The sequence below is a fragment of the Schistocerca gregaria genome, chromosome 1, assembly GCF_023897955.1.
Source record: "Schistocerca gregaria isolate iqSchGreg1 chromosome 1, iqSchGreg1.2, whole genome shotgun sequence".
NCBI classification, from domain to species: Eukaryota; Metazoa; Arthropoda; class Insecta; order Orthoptera; family Acrididae; genus Schistocerca; species Schistocerca gregaria.
The window spans coordinates 869,291,200-869,303,382 of record NC_064920.1 but is presented as its reverse complement, the minus strand read 5'-3'; the positions used below and the strand labels follow the sequence as shown (position 1 = coordinate 869,303,382).

General features: G+C 35.5%; 1 protein-coding gene across 3 annotated transcripts in view; it reads left to right on the top strand.

Annotated features, from left to right (window-relative positions):
• The window catches only part of LOC126273200 (cGMP-dependent protein kinase, isozyme 1-like), a 365,331-nt gene that overhangs the window by 253,470 nt on the left and 99,678 nt on the right, over positions 1-12,183 (top strand). The window lies entirely within an intron of this gene.

Here is a 12,183-nt window from a genome sequence, read left to right as displayed (position 1 = left end):
AATGGACACCATAACATGTAAACAAGAAGAAAAAATACCAGTTACCATAGATGGTGCTTAATAAATAAGAGCAAAATGGATACTCTTTAATTACAGTTAACTTAAGACATAAAAACTTATAGTAACTGACAAATAAATGAGCTTTACAAGCTAAATAACAATAAATGTATACAACAGAACACTGTAGGATATCATGAAAGTGATTGATTATACAAGATGATGCAGATGTGAGGAATTATTTGCTTCTCATCTTGTATGTTAACAAGATTGTACAGTTCAGTCTCAGCCCAGCATTGCCAAGAAGTATCAAGTCCCATTCAGTTTTGGTTTGCTAATCTCCTATGTATTTATTTCTGAAACATAATCTCTCTCTCCCCCCCCCCTTTTTTTTTCCCCCCCCTTCAGGTGGTCAACAGTGACTACATGAAGCAATATATGAAGACAATTTGACAGCCTTTACCAGCCATCAACATTTTTTTAATACTTTATTTTACATTTGTGGATTTTTACCACACTTTAGGTACTTCAGACACATTTTTAGATATGTAGTAGTAACTGTAAAAATATATGTAGTTTTTGAAAAGAAAACTTATTTTACAATGACACATTCTGCATCATTATGAAATGTCATATTCATAGTCAACAGAACAAGGATTAATATATGTATGCATTTAGAGTCAAAATGGATGCTGTTATGATGTTTCTATCCAAGATGCACTGCTTTATTTTGGTGGATGCATTTATACAAACAGTGACCTAACTTCACAATGATGCTTTCACAACACTTGTGAGCAAAGACTGAAGAGTCATTTTCTTAGAATTATGGTTGTTGTAACTCTATTTCTTATTTTCCTGTTCATTTTGGTTTCATTGGCCTGTTATCTGACATCCAGTTTGAACAAAGGTATTCTCTTTAGCTCTCAGTCCATCAGGCTTCTCAGCTGTACACATACAGGTTGCACCCACACATTAGTTATCTCATCTGCTCACTCTCCCTTAGGTCATTGACTTAGTTTATCCTTATCTCTTGAGACCCAGTAAGGAACTTTCTTAACTTATTTACCATCCACTCATCTGGTTTAATGTCCTGCTTACCCCTACCTTATTTTCAGTGGCAGTCATAATTATGTTTTTCATCTCATTTTGTTGTTTGATCTATTTGTTAAATGATCTACATCTCTTCGTGATAATCAATAAGCACTTTGCCATTGCCTATTGAGCAATCCTTCATTTTTTAATAGTTTTCACTGTAAAACTAAATGTCTTTCTGCCATAAGTCAAATCTGGAAATGCACAATGACTTCCAGAGACTTTGTAAACTTTTATTTCAAAACCATTTACTTTACCAAAAGCAATCCAGACTACTTTTAATATTTTCTTTTCCTGTCTGCCTCACTATTACCTCCATCTAATCCAGATACAGAAAATCATCAGTTGGTTTTATGACTTCATAGTTAATTTGTATAATTATCTTATGACGTGACAATGACATGTTATTTAAGTCTTATGATGGTTAATTTTCAGGCTACTTTCACATTATCTCTATAAACTCTTCCATTAGTTGTTGAGTTTTATCTGCCTAGATTTAAACATTAAAATGCCATCTGCAAAATGAAGCTGGTTCAGGTATGTACCATAAATACAGTACTCTTTTTGCTTTTTTCCTGTTTAGAGCTGTGAAGAATACCTCTAGGGTTGCTTAAAACAGCTACAGTGGTATGAAATTTTCCTTCAGATAGCACATTCAAGAAAAGGCAGTTAACATGAGAAAAAAATGATTTACAAATTTTTCTCTCAATGCACTCCAGAGCTAATGTACAAGAGTTATTAGTTTTGTGAAAAGCTTTCCAGTTACTCTAAAAAAAAAAGGAAAAAGTTATTTATTGTTAAAAAAGAATGGTATCGATGTGGCATCATGGAGATTGTCATTTCAGAATCTGTAGCTTGCTTGGTAGGTGCAACAATGACCAATTTATATTCTGCATTGTTGGCAGATGGGCGGGGGGGGGGGGGGGGGGGGAGGGGGGCAGCCACAATCAGATTCTTTTGAAAGAAAATTAAATACATTGAATAAAAGTCCACTAAAGGCATAATAAATTTAGGCAATACCTGTGCCTGTGCTAGTTACAATGTACAAATGCAAACATCAACAATTTGATGGCATAACAAAACCAGTTTTATGGCCTTACAAAATCTCCTTCTTTTGTCCTTATTCAGTTCACAGTTTCTGACTTTCCACATGAAGTCTGACTGATTTAACAGTAAAGTAACAACTCAGCAAATAGTGGAGGCATTAGATCATTACCTGACAAACAAACAAATCTGTTTATTTCCTGTCAATGATACTAGGGGGATATGTTAACCGTAACTCCACTGTAGTGCAGATGCTTTGCATAACTCCATGGACAACCCTAGCACACCTCCCTCCTCAATCAAAATTCCCATTCATGCCTCAGCACACTTGATATTCCCCCTAAACTCTAACAGCATTGCAGAGGCTCTGCAGCTATATTGGAATACCACCTCAGCATCGAATGAAATGGGGGATCTGGCATATGACCCAGGCATAGGTGCTTTAATGAAATGAAACTATATGGTTACAGAGACCTTTTCACATCTCAAATATATGATGATGTAAATAAAATAGAAAGAAACTTCCACATGGGAAAAATATATTAAAAACAAAGATTTCAAGACTTACCAAGCGGGAAAGTGTCGGCAGACAGGTACAATGAACAAAACACACAAACACACACACAGAATTACTAGCTTTCGCAACCGATGGTTGCTTCTTCAGGAAGGAGAGGGAAAGACGAAAGGATGTGGGTTTTATGGGAGAGGGTAAGGAGTCATTCCAATCCCGGGAGCGGAAAGACTTCCCTTAGGGGGAAAAAAAAGGACAGGTGTACACTCACACACACATACACACACATATCCATCCTCACATTCACAGACACAAGCAGACATATTTAAAGGCAAAGAGTAAGGGCAGAGATGTCAGTCAAGGCGGAAGTACAGAGGCAAAGAAGTTGTTGAAAGACAGGTGAGGTATGAGCGGCGGCAACTTGAAATTAGCGGAGGTTGAGGCCTGGTGGATATCGAGAAGAGAGGATATACTGAAGGGCGAGTTCCCATCTCCGGAGTTCAGATAGGTTGGTGTTGGTGGGAAGTATCCGAAGTATCCGAACTCCGGAGATGGGGCCTTCTTTCTTTGTATCTTTACCAGAGAATACTTAATTATAGTATATGTAGAAGTGTATACTATGGTAATGAACTGTGCGGCCTACTCAGAAAGATAAGGGGGGTGTACCCAGCATTTGCTAAGTATATAGAGCAGTCATACCTACATGGAGGTAGGATGACCTGTGGCTTGAAAAAGTGGGATGTTTTATAAAGAATGGAATGAAGGCCACCCCTACTCACAACTGCTTTATAGTTATTCCATTAACTCACATACTTTTGTCCCTCTATGCACATGAGTTGATCACCATTATTCTTTTTTTATACACACCTCTTTGTATATATACCTACAACAAATAATAATAATAATAATAATAATAATAATAATAAAGAAACAATGTAGAACAACACATGGCAGTTCTCACATTGCAACAGGTTTCCAGACTGTGTGTATGCAGATGTGTGTTTGTGTAGTCTGATTCTCCGGCTTTCTTATCTAAAGATAAAATTAGGTTATTAGAAACCACAGGAACCAGGAAGGACTTTAGCAATAGAAGTTTGTGAATATGGAAAAAGGAAAAAAATAGGTAAGTTCTCAAATGAAAAAAAAGAAAAAAAGAAAAAAAAGAAAAAGGAAAAAGAAAAGGAAAAAAAAGAAAAGAAAAGAAAATAGATGTGGTTCCTAAGATCAAAGAGGAGAAAGAAAATAGCACCAAAGACAGGAAACCCTTCCCAACCCCCTTTCCCAGGATCCCTACCTCTCAGGTACTTGAGTGAGATACCGGAGGAGGTTTGGTGTTAAATCGTCTTCTACAGACTGGACATTCCCTTGAGCTCCCTGAGAGAAATCTTAGCAATTTAATAGAAATGGCAAATCATGAGGAATCAGGCACACTTGTTTGCAAGGGTTGGTTGAAAGGTGTGATGTATGTTTTGTGTTATCCATGATTTATTTACTCTTGTAAACCATGCTTTTATCTACAACACCCACCCTTTTCAAACTTAATACAAACCCTCCCATCTATATCACATCTCACAAAAGGTATAAAATATTCTATACAAAATAGAAAATCTATACACTATAATATATTAGTTGTTCAACTAGGCACACAATATTATATTTTCTAAAAGCATAATATTCCATTCAGTTCACTTTATCTAAATATCACTTTTTACTTGTGATTCCCTAGGATGATTTTTATTTGACTGTCATATCTGGTTTTCTAAGATATAAGATTACAGGATAGTTTAAGAACTTAGGAATAGATGACAGAATAGTTTATGTTTTTAAAGGAATTTGACACAGGAAAACTACATTGGAAGAAACACCGAAAACAACTTGGGATCCGGGGGTCGTCACTCCGCCCATTAACTAGGAATGTTAACATCCTGGTGGGACATAAAGTTTCATATCTTTTACATTGTACTTCCACTTTTCTGATCTAGTAGTAGGATCTACTAAAAATAATGTCTTAGGATGGATCACTGTTTGTACTCAGTATGGAAACTTATGGGTCTCTTTTTTTCAGAGCATTTCTTTGAAGATGTTGTCTTATAAGAATCAGGTCATCGACTTTATACTGAGGTTCTACAGCCTTTTCATTAGGTTCACTTACTCTTTTTGGTGTTTTCTCAACTAAGTTCTGATTCACTTCGCAATCAATACTCGGTTGTACAGGCTAATTAAAACATTTATTTAGGGGCTCTCCTATAAAAGGTTTACCTATAACTTCTAAAGGAGTCTTTCTATCGATAGATGTGGTAATTCATTTAGGAAGAGCTCAATGTCCTTAATTTTTGTTGCCCACAATGTATGTTTCTCACGGCAGTAAGTGAGACATAACTTTCCAAGACCCTTCATTACTCATTTACATTGGTTTGATGATGGGTTATAATTGAATATTAACACTTGACAAATACCTTCCCATGCAAGGAATTCTTTTAAGTCATTACTTACAAACTGTGGTCCATTATCTGTAATAAACTGTTTTAGTTTACCCACTTGTAGGGAGTATTGTTGTAAACAGTGTATAACTGTTTGTGTATTTGCTTTTTTAATAGGATATAATTTAACATACTTTGACCAGCACTCTATGATGATCAAGATGTATGATACCCCTCCATTTCCTTTTACAACTGGTCCAAAAAAATCTGCTGCTGTGAGATCATGTAATGACTTAGGAATAATACGATACATTTTGTACTCTACATGAGTATTATTCTCTTCCACTTTCTGGCAAATTTCACAGGTTCTTATCAAAGGTGCTATTTTATACCCTAGCTTCTTAAAATAATAGAACTTATTCATATGGGCTATACACTTTTTGACTCAGAAGTGACCCAAATCCTGTGTGAATCTACCACACAAGTGTCTATTCCATTACCCTTGGAATACATAAGCACCACCACTGTGATGTTACGTTGTCTCTCCAAAATAAGTTATGACCTATAGTTTTCCATTTTCCTAATTGATTAGAAGGTAAGGAGGTCTGGAAACATACTGAAAATATTTGTGTGAAATATGGCTCAAGATGGATGATTTCTGTTATTCTTTGAGCCATCTTTTTTACTCTGATGTTTGGATATTCTGCTGACATAAAATTAATTGCAAAAATGATCCCAGGTACTTCCATATGTTTTAATTCTTCCATTCCTATTGGTAGCCTAGACAAAGCATCAGGTACAATATTTTTGGAACCTTTTACATTTTGTATCCTAATATCATATTCCTGTAGGAAAAACATCCATTGCATTAACCTACTGTGTAATAATCAACTACTCATTAGAAAGGATAAAGCTTGATGGTCTGTATAAACATGGATTTCTGATCTCCATACTAGTGTTTGAAACTTTTGAATAATCCATACAATGGCCAAGAGTTCTTTTTCAGTAGCTATGTACTTTAACTCATACTTATTTAAACTATGGCTAGCAAAAGCAATGGTTTGGTGTTCTGCATTATTTAGGTCCCACTCCTCTTGAAAAAGTTCAGCAGCAATACCATAATCAGATGCGTCTGTCAAAATTTTATATGGTTTGCCCATAACCGGATGATTTAATATGGGTAATTCAACTAGCGCTCTTTTAACATTTTCAAATGCATCATTTGCACCTTGATCCTAAGTCCACGGTACTCCCTTTTTTAATAAGCATAAAATTCTCAGGTCATTTAGCTCTTGCTCTTGTATGAACCATTGATAGTATCTGGCCAAACCTACAAATCCTTTTAACTCTCTTACATTTCTGGGGTGTGGACATTCTTTGATAGCTTTGATGCATTCATGGTCTGGTATTATTCTCTGTACCCCTATAATATGACCTAAGAACTTAAGTTTTTGGTGCATAAAGTACGATTTAGATAGTTTCACCGTAACACCTTTCTCTTTAAATTTTTTCAAAGTTTTGCACAAAGTTAAACAATGTTCTTATCAGAATATCGTCTAGATATATTATCAAATCCTTTAATAACTCTCTCCCTAGTGCCTCATCTAATGTACATGTAAATATGGCCACACAGATTTTAAGTCCAAATGGCAAAACACTGAAATGGAATGATTTACCATCAAACAAAATTGCTGTATAATTTTTGGGTTCATATGTAACTTTATTTGCCAATATCCTCTAGTCAAATCCATCATGCTAAAGAACTTTGCCTTTTCAGATCTGGATAACAATTCATCAATAATTCTCGGTCTGTATATGCCTATTCAGTGTATGAACATCTAACTCTAATCATACCCAAACTGTAGCTTTTTTCATCATGACCAGAGGATTGTTCTTTACCCTGGAACTTCATTCTATAATATTGTTATCAATCATTTTATTGGTTTCATCCCTAACTGCTTCTTTCAAACTTATAAGTATTGGATATGGTTTGAAAAGAATGGGATGTCATCTTTGATTTTAAATTTATAGATGTAGTCGCTGATATTACCTGGAAGATTGGAAAATACTACTTCATGCTCGATTAGAATTTTATATAAATCTTGTCTTTGTCGATTGGTTAATATTAGAGACTCGTTAACTTTTTTCTTGTATATCAGTTAGGTGTGATGCATTATCTACATTATCAATCTTTGGATACAATTGTTCAGTAGCCATTAATCGCAAACACTGACACTCAGTTGTTTGTTTTCCAATGTAGTTATCTGTCACAAATGGTATCCAATATCCACTGTCCCCATTACCATAACAAAGAAGATGTTCATCAAAGTTTAAGATAACATTAAACTCTAATAAACATTCTAATCCAAACCATACATCCCTATTAATATTCTCCACTATTATGAGTGTTTGACGAAATAATATATTTTCAATACGACAGTTTACTTGAGTTTTGTATTTCACAATTTTGCTTTCTGTTACTGTTATCCCAACTATATATACTCCAGTTATTGGCAATAGCGGTAAGTGCTGCTTAGTCTGTAATGAATTAAAGAATGCATTGGAGATGAGTGATACCTCACTCCCTGAATCTATAAATATGTTAACCTCAGAATTTTCCATGGTTCCCGCTATTATAGGTTTTGGATTATTGGTAGATAAGCTTTGTTCTTCAAGCAGCAACCATTCTTTTGTGGGTATTTTGTGGGTAAAGTTAACATACTTATATGGAACAAGGCCTCATAATGTATCTCCATGACCTGGCTCCCAGCCCTGGATCCAGGCTGAACTACATTTTCCTAATTACTACTAATTACCGGTTGGTTACTGAAATGAGATAGCACATCACCATTTTGTGTACTATTGTTGCTCGGTACAAATTCCTGAACACTAACTGGACCTAAATTTGAAGTTGGATGCTTCTTCTGATAATTGTCATCATACTTTTTCTTGTTGCATTGGTGTACTCTCTCTAAGTTAGTCTCATGTTTTTTAAAGTTATTTCTGCTACTCCTTTTGTAGTTTGGACTTTCACTTTGGTGTAAGTTTTTGTTATAGTCCTTATTTAATGCGTAAAGGGCATTATCAAATTTAACAACTCCTCTACTGTTTTCCAACCATTACATAAAATATCTTTCCTCCCATAGATCAGCCGTCTTTAGTTAAAATTTGCACTAATCCTACCTCTTCCAGCAGCTTATCTAAATACTTTGCCAGTGTTAGATGCCAATCAAAATACTTCTTCATAGTACCCTAAGGGTTATTGTAAAATTTGGGTCCCACAGATCAGATATTAACTTTTCCTGGGCACTTGCAGACCAGTACTTCTCTTTAAATTTCTTTTAGAAATCTGCCCAAGAAGAAAAGTTTTCAGTATTTACAGTCCCCCATTCAATGGCTTCCCTGAAAAGGTAACCCAAAGCAAATTCAATCTCTTTAGAATCTTCCCAATTTTTCAGTAAGATTGGCTAAACTTTTTCAAGAAATGTGTCAGATGTACATCTGCTTGAATTTAGGGAATTGTCTTGATAACCCTGAATTAGCTCCCCATTGTAAATCAGTAACTACTTCACTAGTTAACACAAAATTAGGTGACGTTACTTGTTTTTCTACTTTGTCCTGGATAAGCTTGACTTCTCTCCACAGGTCATCTATGCCTTTCCTGGTATCATTAAGTTTGGAAGATGTAATAGGCAATACATTCCCGGATCTTATTCTCTCAGTGACTGTCCAATCTATAATTTCATCAAATTGTTCCTCCAGACTGCTTACACTTATGATATCAGAGCTTGCTATTTTCTCTTTGAAGCTTCTTTCTACATTGTCTACTTGTGTACTTACAACCATAATTTGCAATTGAATGACAGGCATTAATTCGTTCAGCTTATCTGCATTCTGTTTTAAAGTATTCAGTCCCTGCTTTGCAGCATTAAACTTAACATTACATACATTTTAAAGGATCCTGCTTTTTCACTGATTTTGGATTCTACAGTATTACATCTGTCTTCAATATTAAATCTCAACTTTTTTGATTGATCTAGGAATTTATCATTCTGTTTCTGACTAAGGTCAGTAAACATTTGATTTACCTGAAGGGTCAAGGAACTAGTCAATTCATTCTTTAAATCTATTTTTAAATTATGTACTTTATTATTTAATGCATCAAATTCAGTCTTCATAGTGCCCATGCCTTCGCATAGATTACTAAATTCTTTACTTTGTGAATCGACTTTCGCATTTAAAAACCTAAAGTTTAATTCTGAGCCTTCAGTTGAGCATTTAATTGAGTACTTAAAGCTTCCTTTGTGCATTCAATTGAGTATTCAAAGCTTCACTCTGGTTTTTTAATTGTAAACTCTGAGCTTTGATTAGATTTTCTAACTCAGACCAGTCAGGCACTTCTTTAATCACTCTCATAGCCATGGCTGGTTTTGAAGTTTCCCCAACATGCTGTATGTTATCCATACTTTTACAAACTTTAGACCCCTTGAGCATTTAAAGATTAACTTTAAATATAATAACTACACTATTAAAGTTCACTCAACAGTTTGTGCCACTTTGTACTAAAACAACAAAGTTCTCTTTTACACTCACCAGGAGGAGAATATCCACTGCATTGGTGAGTGGATATGGGGGTAGGTCAGCACTGGTGAACAGCAGCTGGTGCTGGCAGTGTACGATGTTGGTTTCCGCATCTGTGTCCTTGCGATGTGTGTGAGACCAATCCACTCCCCACACTGGATCTTCTTAGTTGAAAAGATCTAGGCTAATTTCGTCTTAGAGAAACACACTGGAATCTTATTCTCTATTTCTCAATTCAAATTTTTTGATTTTTTGAATACTCTTGCATGTTCCATTGTCTCAGAGTAAATTATTTGTCATGTTTGCTTTAGTTGCAATGGCAACATACCAAGGCATCTTTTCTCATTTTTTGGTCTTAAAATTCCTGTTTTTCCAGTCCTTTTGCACTAGTCCCTATGTTCAAACGGTTTTGGATGTCAATTTAATTGCAAAGTAGATACCTGAACTTCCACTTCTTTTATGAGATGACTTACTTGATATGCTTGGCTGACCTTCCTTGCTTGTTAGCCTGCTGCTGCAAACTCTCTTTCTCGTCTTCTCCGACGTATGCTGCTAGGTACAGGAATCTAATAAGACTCTTTCTACTTATAAAAAGAAGTAGACATACAAAGTTTCATTTGCTTCAACTAACAACATATATTTGAACTTCAGACATTTTACAAAGCTGACTCACCATACAATTATCTACTGCTTCAAAGCCTCTCATGTCTCCAAATGATAATAACTAACTAATTTACATATTAGAGAAAGTGGGTTTAAACACCATGTACACTCTCAATATAAATCTTAGTACATGTCTTCCCTTCAACAAGGATAAGACAAAAGTTTTTATTGGTTCTTTTACAACTGTCCACATTACTATAACAAAGGTCAAAACACAATTAGAACAGAGTAGCATTAACATTCCATGGTTCTTCTGTCCACTTTCACTAAACTTCCATGGATCGACTGACAAGTACTTGTCAGTGAAATTTGTCCGCTGTGTCTACATTCTGCTTGCGACTCATTTCTAACCTGCTCACACAAAAACGTGATGCACAGAAGGTAGGATTACACTCTCTCACACTCATATCTATAATGTCGTGTGTTTGAGATGGTAGAAAGCCGAGTGGTTCTAGAATTCATGCAGAAATTCTTGAATCACTACAAGCTGATTCTTGCTGTATTGTTGATTGCATATACTTAAACTTATGAATTGACTTCTTTTGGGTTCATAAACATTTATTATTATCTGTTATTACTTTTATGTTGTAATTGCATATACTGACACTTTCTGTGATCTTGGAAATTTGCTCCTGAATTTGGTCGTATGGAACTTGACATGTAAATAAATAAAAGAAATTCTTTCTGTGTCCGCCTCATGGCATAATTTGAAACTGAATCTCAGTTGGCTGCCAGAGTTCTTTACAATCAGGTAAAAATTTGTGTGGTTGCTATGCCCAATTACGTTATTATGTTTCATTGACTCATCATAACTGTTTTTTCTATGCTGCCAGCATGTAATCTGATGACTTAAGTTTTTACTTATTTTACTTAAAAGTTACTTCCCTGTTAATCTGGCTATTGTTGTATGTTGTGCCTTGGTACATGTACCCACTGGCTGGTTAAAAAAAAAGGAGGAGTGTGGTGAGCAACATATTGGGCCTGCCCTAGGTAATGTTGGGGCCATTCATCTGGACCACATTGTCTGATGCTTAGTGGTTTCATATCAAGCAGCTTTAAGTGTGAGGTGCATTTAATAATTTCCACAATGAAATTCTGTCTCAAAATCTGGCAGGAAACCCAAAGAGATTCTGGTCATACATAAAGCACACCAGTGGCAAGACGCAATCAATACCTTCACTGCATGATAACAATGGTGAAGTCACTGATGACAGTGCCACTAAAGCAAGTTATTAAACACAGTTGTCTGAAACTCCTTCACCAAAGAAGATGAAGTAAATATTCCTGAATTCCAATCAAGAACAACTGCCAAGATGAGAAACATAGAAGTAGATATCCTCGGTGTAACAAAGCAGCTTAAATCACTTAATAAAGGCAAGGTCTCCGGTCCAGATTGTATACCAGTCAGTGTCCTCTCAGAGTATGAAAATGAAATAGCTTGATATTTAGCAATTATATACAACCACCTGCTAAAAGAAAGATTCGTTCCTAAAGACTAGAAAATTGCTCAAGTGACACCAATACCCAAAAGGGGAAGTAGGAGTAATCCACTGAATTACAGGCCTATATCATTAACATCGATTTGCAGTAGTGTTTTAGAACATATACTGTATTCGAACTTTATGAAGTACCTCGAAGAAAACGATTTACTGGCATATAGTCAGCTCAGATTCAGAAAATATCATTCTTGTGAAACACAACTAGCTCTTTATACTCATTAAGTAATAAGTGCTATTGACAGGGGATGTCAAATTGATTCCATATTTTTAGATTTCCAGAAGGCTTTCGACACTGTTCCTCACAAGTGTCATCTAACCAAACTGCGTGCCTATGGAGTATCGCCTCAGCTGTGCAACTGGATTTGTAATTTCCTGT